General features: G+C 32.0%; 1 non-coding gene across 1 annotated transcript; it reads right to left on the bottom strand.

The window, feature by feature from the left end:
• Positions 1–8,104: 8,104 nt before the first annotated feature.
• Positions 8,105–8,178, bottom strand: TRNAW-CCA (transfer RNA tryptophan (anticodon CCA)). The gene has a single exon. It is a non-coding gene; the product is annotated as a tRNA-Trp (tRNA).
• Positions 8,179–9,588: the final 1,410 nt, after the last annotated feature.

Raw genomic sequence — 9,588 nt, 5'->3', positions numbered from 1 at the left:
TTTTACCTCTTATTTTAGTGTGTGCTTCTGGAGGAGCACGCATGCAAGAAGGAAGTTTGAGCTTGATGCAAATGGCTAAAATATCTTCCGCTTTATATGATTATCAAGTAAATAAAAAGTTATTTTATGTATCAATCCTTACATCTCCTACTACTGGTGGGGTAACAGCCAGTTTTGGTATGTTGGGGGATATCATTATTGCTGAACCCAACGCCTACATTGCATTTGCGGGTAAAAGAGTAATTGAACAAACATTGAATAAAACAGTACCTGAGGGCTCACAAGCGGCTGAATATTTATTCCATAAGGGCCTATTCGATCCAATCGTACCGCGTAATCTTTTAAAAGGCGTTCTGAATGAGTTATTTCAGCTCCACGCTTTATTTCCTCTGAATCAAAATTCAATCAAGTAGATGCTTAATAAAAAAAAATAAAAAAATAGAAATTATTATTCTTTTTTTTTGTGTAGAACAAGTAGTTATTTAGTTTATAGAAATCAAAGTAAAAATAAATTCTTCGGATTTTATTTTTACTTTGATAACATTTGGTAATATAAGATTTAATTAGAAAAAGAATTCTATTATGCGAATAATCCTTTTTTACCGATATTCCTGATAAGTAATCAGGAAACCTCTATCAAACAAAAAAAAGAGAGAATTCTTTCTTCCGCGAAATGAAAATTAGGCAAGGCGAATAAAACGATAATTTCACGTTCCCTTCTTATGTGTATTCTTATGTGTATATAATTCACATATAGAAAATTGAAAAGTATAGAAAGACGCAAGATTCTATATTTTTTGAGAATCCCTATTCTCGGATCGAATTATAACAAATTTTTGGGGAATTTGTAAGAAACTCTTTCTTTATTTTATATTTTATTCAAGTTTATTAAATTTTTAGACAAAAACAAGATAATAAAAAAAGGAGATTCTCATACATATATATATAATATATATTTAATGTAGAATATATTAGAATAAGAATATATAATATATATTTAATGTAGAAAAGTTGTAGAAAAGTGAAAAATTCTATTTAGTTAGTTCTACATTCCTTGTTTTATTATATTTTATTATATTTATAAATTTTTATTTATAATTGATATATAAATATTATGTACTTACATATACTCACTTAGTTTAGCTATACTTAGTATAATTATATATGAATTATAATGATTATACGATACCTTTATAACAATATAAATAACAATATAACAATAACAGGTACAAATATTAAATCCAGGTATCCATTTTATGACAACTCTAAATACCTTACCCTCTATTTTGGTACCTTTAGTGGGCCTATTCTTTCCGGCAATTGCGATGGTTTCTTTATTTCTTCATGTTCAAAAAATAAGATTTTTTAGATATAGATATGATGGGACCAAATCTCATCTATTTTTTTTTCAAGACTTAGACTTAGACCATAACACAGATATCTTTTTATTAGAATAAAATATGTGATGTGGTTTCCCCCGAGCATAAGCTATTATGCATGCGCAAACATGATATATACGTAAATGAATTATATATATTTCTATTTGAAAAAATCGGGAATCGGGGCGAATGTCCGAAATGTAAAGTTAATGTATCCATATGTAGATATCTATAGGGAATCATACGAAGCGGATGTTATTATTTTAGATCTAAGCAATTCGATGAATTACTCCTAAAAGTTCACATCGGAATAGTGCTAGTTGATGAGAGTTACTTCGGAAACACACAAAAAAAGTAAAATTCATTTGGGTTATTCTCTCAATTTCAATAAAATGCAACTAGATCTAGTATGAATTGGCGATCAGAACATATATGGATAGACCTTATAGCGGGGTCTCGAAAAACAAGTAATTTCTGCTGGGCCTTTATCCTTTTTTTAGGTTCATTAGGGTTTTTATTTGTTGGAATTTCCAGTTATCTTGGTAGGAATTTTATATCTTTATTTCCGTCTCCACAAATAATTTTTTTTCCACAGGGGATCGTGATGTCTTTCTACGGGATTGCGGGTCTCTTTATTAGCTCCTATTTGTGGTGCACAATTTCGTGGAATGTAGGTAGTGGTTATGATCGATTCGATAGAAAGGAGGGAATAGTGTGTATTTTTCGTTGGGGATTTCCTGGAAAAAATCGTCGCATCTTACTTCAATTCCTTATGAAAGACATCCAGTCCATCAGAATAGAAGTTAAAGAGGGTATTTATGCTCGTCGTGTCCTTTATATGGAAATCAGAGGACGTGGGGCTATTCCCTTGACTCGTACTGATGAGAATTTGACTCCACGAGAAATTGAGCAAAAGGCTGCTGAATTGGCTTATTTCTTGCGTGTACCAATTGAAGTATTTTGAAAAATGAACTGAAAATCGTGAATGCTTTTTTTTTTTTTTCAAAAAAATTGATATTTTGATAGAAAGAGAGTTCTTTCCTTTCAAAATCCGAATAATATTCATTACTTGAAGGGGCGCTTTTGTGCATTTATTTATCGGAAGGAGGCACTTTCTTCGAATTTTAGCAAATGATATATTTGAAAACAATATCTTTAATTCGAATTGGAAGTGCGAATTTGAATTTGAAGTGGACTCTTTCTTATTCTGTATTATTTCTAAATTCAAGTACTAACCACTGAATCATACACACAAAAAAAAGCAAGGAATAGATTCATGGGCTCGATGACTTGTAATAGAAGCTATCCTTGATATGAATATTAGTTAATATCATATGGAGTCGACGAATGAGAATGAGGCGAGTTCATTAAAAATTCAAAGACGAAAAAATGGCAAAAAAGAAAGCATTCATTCCCCTTCTATATCTTGCATCTATAGGATTTTTGCCCTGGTATATCTCTCTCTCATTTACTAAAAGTCTGGAATCTTGGGTTACTAATTGGTGGGATATTAGGCAATCCGAAATTTTCTTGAATATCATGCAAGAAAAGAGTATTATAAAAAAATTCATAGAATTAGAGGAACTCTTCCTCCTGGACGAAATCATAAAGGAATACCCGGAAACACATCTAGAAAAGCTTCGTATCGGAATCTACAAAGAAACGATCCAATTGCCAATTGATCAAGATACACAATGCAGATTGTATCCATACGATTTTGAACTTCTCGACAAATATAATCTATTTCGTTATTCTAAGTGGTTATTCTATTCTAGGTAATGAAGAACTTGTTATTCTTAACTCTTGGGTTCAAGAATTCCTATATAACTTAAGCGACACAATAAAAGCTTTTTCAATTCTTTTATTAACTGATTTATGTATAGGATTCCATTCGCCCCACGGTTGGGAACTAATGATTGGCTCTATCTACAAAGATTTTGGATTTGCTCATAACGATCAAATGATATCCGGTCTTGTTTCGACTTTTCCGGTCATTCTAGATACAATTTTAAAATATTGGATCTTCCGTTATTTAAATCGTGTATCTCCCTCACTTGTAGTGATTTTTCATTCAATGAATGACTGAAAAATGATTCACTGATCAAATTATAATGGTTGTTACTTTGTACATAAGTAAAACATTCAAAATTGTACTTATTCTTTCTACTCATACAAGGGATTCCTCCTATATTCCATTAACATTTTTTTAGTAAATAGCAGAATCATAGATAGGGAACTGTACTAGACTAGGAACCTACCTAATTTTATTGTATAAATTTTCGATACCAATGATTGGACCATGCAAACTATAAATACCCTTTTTTCTTGGATAAAGGAAGAGATTACTCGATACATTTCCATATCGCTCATAATATATATAATAGCTAGGGCACCTATTTCTAATGCATATCCCATTTTTGCACAGCAGGGTTATGAAAATCCACGAGAAGCGACTGGCCGTATTGTATGTGCCAATTGCCATTTAGCTAATAAACCCGTGGATATCGAGGTTCCACAAGCGGTACTTCCTGATACTGTATTTGAAGCGGTTGTTCGAATTCCTTATGATATGCAACTGAAACAAGTTCTTGCTAATGGAAAAAGGGGAGCTTTGAATGTGGGGGCTGTTCTTATTTTACCCGAGGGGTTTGAATTAGCCCCCCCCGATCGTCTTTCGCCCGAGATTAAAGAAAAGATAGGCAATCTGTCTTTTCAGAACTATCGCCCTAATAAAAAGAATATTCTTGTGATAGGTCCTGTTCCTGGTCAGAAATATAGCGAAGTCACCTTTCCCATTCTTTCCCCAGACCCTACTACTAAGAAAGATGTTCACTTCTTAAAATATCCCATATACGTAGGCGGGAACAGGGGAAGGGGTCAGATTTATCCCGACGGTAGCAAGAGTAACAATAATGTTTATAATGCTACAGCAGCGGGTATAGTAAGCAAAATTATACGAAAAGAAAAAGGAGGATACGAAATAAACATAGTGGATGCATCGGATGGACGTCAAGTGGTTGATATTATCCCCCCGGGACCGGAACTTCTTGTTTCAGAGGGCGAATCTATCAAACTTGATCAACCATTAACGAGTAATCCTAATGTGGGGGGATTTGGTCAGGGGGATGCGGAAATCGTACTTCAAGATCCATTACGTGTCCAAGGCCTTTTGTTCTTCTTGGCATCTGTTATTTTGGCACAAATCTTTTTGGTTCTTAAAAAGAAACAGTTTGAGAAGGTTCAATTGTCCGAAATGAATTTCTAGATCCGCGGATTTATCAACATAAAGTTTGTAAAAAGAACCAAATTTTTGTTGGAAATTATATAAACTTATATAATATAATTATGTATAATCAAAAAATTATGAAAAGCCTTCTGTTTTGCTTTTTATATTATTTTTTCCTTTTAGGCCAGAGTTCGGTAATTACTTGTACCTCCTAGTCATAGTATGTATATTGTGAAGAAGACTACTTGACTTTAATTTAACTTTTCTTTGTTTTTTTTCAATCCAAAAATTAGATTAGAGCGGTATGATTATGTCATTATTTTCATATTTAAATGTCATAGAATGTATTAATAGTTTTTTATTCGAATAGAATCAAATTCAACTAGATACTAAAAACATAAGATAAGTGAATGGAAAATAGAAAGCAAAGTATAAATGAAGGGAACAAGGGATTCTAGGAGGGTTTATTCGTCTTCCCAGCCTTGGACACAATAAAATAAAAAAAAAAATAAAAAGGAATTTTCCATAGCCCTTATCTTGTTATCTTGTATTGAAATAATAATGCTTTTTGATTCTATTTGTCAAAGATCCTATTTTGAGTTTCAAATTTTTCCAGGTTTATCAGAACCCTTTTTAGATTTATTACGTAAGTAATGGACAAACAAAAAAATAGAGGTAAATTTATTGAGCAAATAGAACTTCTTCAATGAATTTCTAAAAAAAAAAAATTGAAATTTTGATTAAATACCAAAATACATAGAGTAAGGTTCGATTAGTGTAGAAAGAATTTGCATGATATCTGATCAATTGATCAATAGAAATATATATTATTGGTATATTGTGATTGTGTCCTCCAGAAAAAAAAAAGGGGGGGGGGTCGAGTGATTCTTTCTTTCTTTTAACTTTGAAAGTATCGACAGATACTATCAAGGAACAGATGTTCTGAATCAATGAAGTTCATTTTTCAAAAACATCATCAGAAAGAAATGAAATGGTCTTTTTTCAAACATCGGAAAAAGTGATTCATTTTTTTCATTTATACGAATAAAATATTTTGTAAAATATTTTGATCATTAAGAACTTAAAAGAACTTAACGGGACTTACCCCCTCTTTATTTGTCTGATTCGAGGGGGATCCCGTTGAGTTCTTACGCTTTCATGTCTACAAGTCAATTCATCAGATTACTACAGAGATGAACCCAATCCGGAATATGAACCATAAAAGAAAATACCGATTAAACCAATCACAAGAATACCAGTTACAGTACCTATTATCCAAAGAGGAATCCTTCCAGTAGTATCGGCCATTTGTCCCGCGTCCCTCCACATTTCATCAAGTGGTCATGCTATAGACATAAACAGTCATAGATAATTATGAGATGATATCCTTCCGAATGGGATAAGAGAATTCCTAGTATTCTATTGTTTACTATTCTCTTTTCTTCTCTTAATTAAAGAAATAATTGGAAAATAAAACAGCAAGTACAAAAATGAGTAATAATCCCCAGTAGAGACTGGTACGATTCAATTCAACATTTTGTTCGTTCGGGTTTGATTGTGTCATAGATCTATAATTCAAATTAGGTTTATCGTTGTATGAACTGCATTGCTGATATTGACCCCAAAAAAGAAACGGTAGGTACAGCTAATCCGTGAACAGCCAACCATCGCACTGTAAAAATTGGATAGGTTCTATCTATGGTCATTGAGGCCTCCTAAAAAGATCTACTAAATTCATCGAGTTGTTCCAAAGGATCAAAACGGCCAGTTATTAATGGAATTCCTTGGCGACTCTCTGTAAAATACTCGTTTGGACGAGGGCTCCCAAATACATCGTAAGCTAAACCCGTGCTGACGAATAACCAACCCGCAATGAAAAGGGAAGGTATAGTAATGCTATGAATGACCCAGTATCGAATACTAGTAATAATATCAGCAAAAGAACGTTCTCCTGTGCTTCCAGACATGCCGAGCTCCACGTATTCTTGTACAGTCAAAAGGGGATCGATTCCGTAAAAGATGAGATCAGTAAATGGGAATTCACTGAAATTGGATCTTTGTGAGATCGTCAATAGTGTACCAAGGGTGTCTTTAGAGTATACCGAATCAGTATAGCTATCCTTCTTCTGACACAGCAACGCAATTTCACAATCAGTATCGAAATGGAGTGCTAGATAATTTCTTTTTTTTATTTTATTGTTACTTGTCGATGTTATATATCATTCAATAGAAAATTTCTAAAATTCTTGTATGTAGTAGTATAAAGGTTCTCCCCATTATTGGTTTCGGATTAGAAACTGAAAATCGGATAAAATGTCAATACGACGGGTTGCTTTCGAATAATTCACGAGGGAGATTATCATATTCTTCTACAATTCAATTAGATGCGAAATCTAGAAATACTCTTTATTTTTGTAGTTGTAGAAGATATTTTTTGTTGGAACCCCACCCCCTTTTTTTGTTTTTTCATTTTTAAGGAACAGGATCTAATCGTTCGAAACTCTTTTTCTTCTCATTCGAGAGATTATGTGAATGAACCTACTACTGAATCTAATGAGTTCAAATTAAAGTAAAAAAAAGGAAAGTAATAAAGTAAAGGGCATTATACTATAAGGTCATTCTTGGTTCGAAAATACACAATATATTCGATACAATAATAGAATGAAGTTGCCCAACACAGTTTATTATTATTTATAATTATAAATTATAAATAATAATATTAGTATAGTTAATATTAGTATAGTAATATTAGTTTTAAGAGTTGCACAATGAATCTAATCCGTTGATTTAGAATCACGGGATGGTTAGATATCACAGATGATGAGTTGATTTATTACCTATGTCACTCTATTTTTATTATTACTGTCTATAATCTATAATGATAATAATTGCTGAATCAAAAACTTTCAATTGAACTTATTCTTTCAATTGGTATTTTTGCTTATCCTTGTTTGTATCTTTCAAAACTAAAATTGAAATTTAGGGAAGTGCTTTATAAACATATGTATAAAAAAAGAACATATTTCATTTAGACTCTTTATGCCTACCATAACTAGTTATTTCGGTTTTCTACTAGCGGTTTTAACTATAACTTCAGTTCTATTTATCAGTTTAAACAAGATACGTCTTATTTGAAATTAATTGAATGAACAATTCATAAAAAAAAGAAATTTTTCTGTGGTATTTCATATATTCTATAGTTTCTTACCGTGTCAATTTCCAATTCTTGTTCATTGAGATTCATGTGCAATACGAATTAATATTTAAGAATAGATATTACCTCTCCCTTTCCCCTTTCAAACAAATGAAATGATTGAAGTTTTGCTATTTGGAATTGTCTTAGGTCTAATTCCTATTACTTTGGCTGGATTATTTGTAACTGCATATTTACAATACAGACGTGGCGATCAGTTGGACCTTTGATTAATTAATATCTCTTTTTTTTGATTGACCTCCTATTTCATTGTAATTTTCGACCTAAGAATAACAAGAATGGAATCACGCTCTGTAGGATTTGAACCTACGACATCGGGTTTTGGAGACCCACGTTCTACCGAACTGAACTAAGAGCGCTTCATAAATATTTTGTAACCCTAATATATTTTTGCATGCATCTACTATTATATAGAATATCGTAAAATTAATATATAGAATATTGTAAAATGAAAGATGGATTATACCCAATTTTAATCGATTTCAATTAATCCCTCGTTACGGCTCATAAGATAAGTAATAGGTAGGGATGACAGGATTTGAACCCGTGACATTTTGTACCCAAAACAAACGGCGCTACCAAGCTGCGCTACATCCCTTTCCATTGGTCGACAGTGTCATTGTAGAGAATACCTGTATTGTTTTCCACATCTTTATTTTCTCCATTCATATACAAAAATTATCTTGTCATTTCTTCTTTTTTATCTCATATCATAGAACATATATTTAATATTTCATTCTAATAAATAATTAATTATAATAAAAGGCTTATACACATACGTAACGTATAATTAAACCCCGCTTAAAAAAATGAAATAGAATATTTTTGGGGAATGCTGGGACAGAAAAAGGCGTATTTTTTTTTTAAGAAAAGGAATAGCTACTGAATCATTGTACATTTCAATTTGAATTAGGGATTCCGCATACAAATACAAGTGATCATTAACTACACCTACGTCTGATCATATATGTATTACAAATTACAATAAAGAAGGAGTATATAAATGCGAGATCTAAAAACATATCTCTCCGCGGCACCGGTAGTAAGTACTCTATGGTTCGGGTCTTTAGCGGGTCTATTGATAGAGATCAATCGTTTATTCCCGGATGCGTTGATATTTTCCCTTTTTTAATTCTAGTTCTAGTTATAGTTATTGATATGGGAAGGGGTGAAGAAAATTAGAGATATAATCAAATATCTGTGACTAATCCCTCCCTTCCCTTCTTTTACTTTTCTAATTTTTAAAATTAGAATAAGTTCGAAAAGAGAAAGAATAAAAGTGGATTCAACTTCAGTAAAACTCGGAACTCGGGCCGGGACTCTAATTTAAATTTAATTAATAAGATAAGAGAATGAGAACGGAAATGGAAATTGATGGCCGGGTCAACAATATCATACAAAATACTTAAATGAAAAATGAAATACTATACTAGGATTATAAAATCTAGTTAGAAATCATTGTATTACTTATTAATACTTTTTTATTACTATCTTGATTTCAACGAAATCTTTCAGAATTTGATTTCGAGTTAGCAACTTCTATTTTTTTTCGTTCCTTTCTTCTCTTTGGATCGGAAAATAGAATAGTTGGGTGAATCAAAAATCCAAAGGAGGTTCATGGCCAAGGGTAAAGATGTTCGAGTAACCGTTATTTTGGAATGTACCAATTGTACTCGAAATAGTGCTAATCGAAATGGTGCTAATAAGGAATCAATGAGTATTGGTATTTCCAGATATATTACTCAAAAGAATCGACATAATACGCCTAG

The sequence above is a fragment of the Corylus avellana genome, unplaced genomic scaffold, assembly GCF_965113065.1.
Source record: "Corylus avellana unplaced genomic scaffold, dhCorAvel1.hap1.2 HAP1_SCAFFOLD_143, whole genome shotgun sequence".
NCBI lineage: Eukaryota > Viridiplantae > Streptophyta > Magnoliopsida > Fagales > Betulaceae > Corylus > Corylus avellana.
This window is presented reverse-complemented; position numbering and strand designations above follow the sequence as displayed.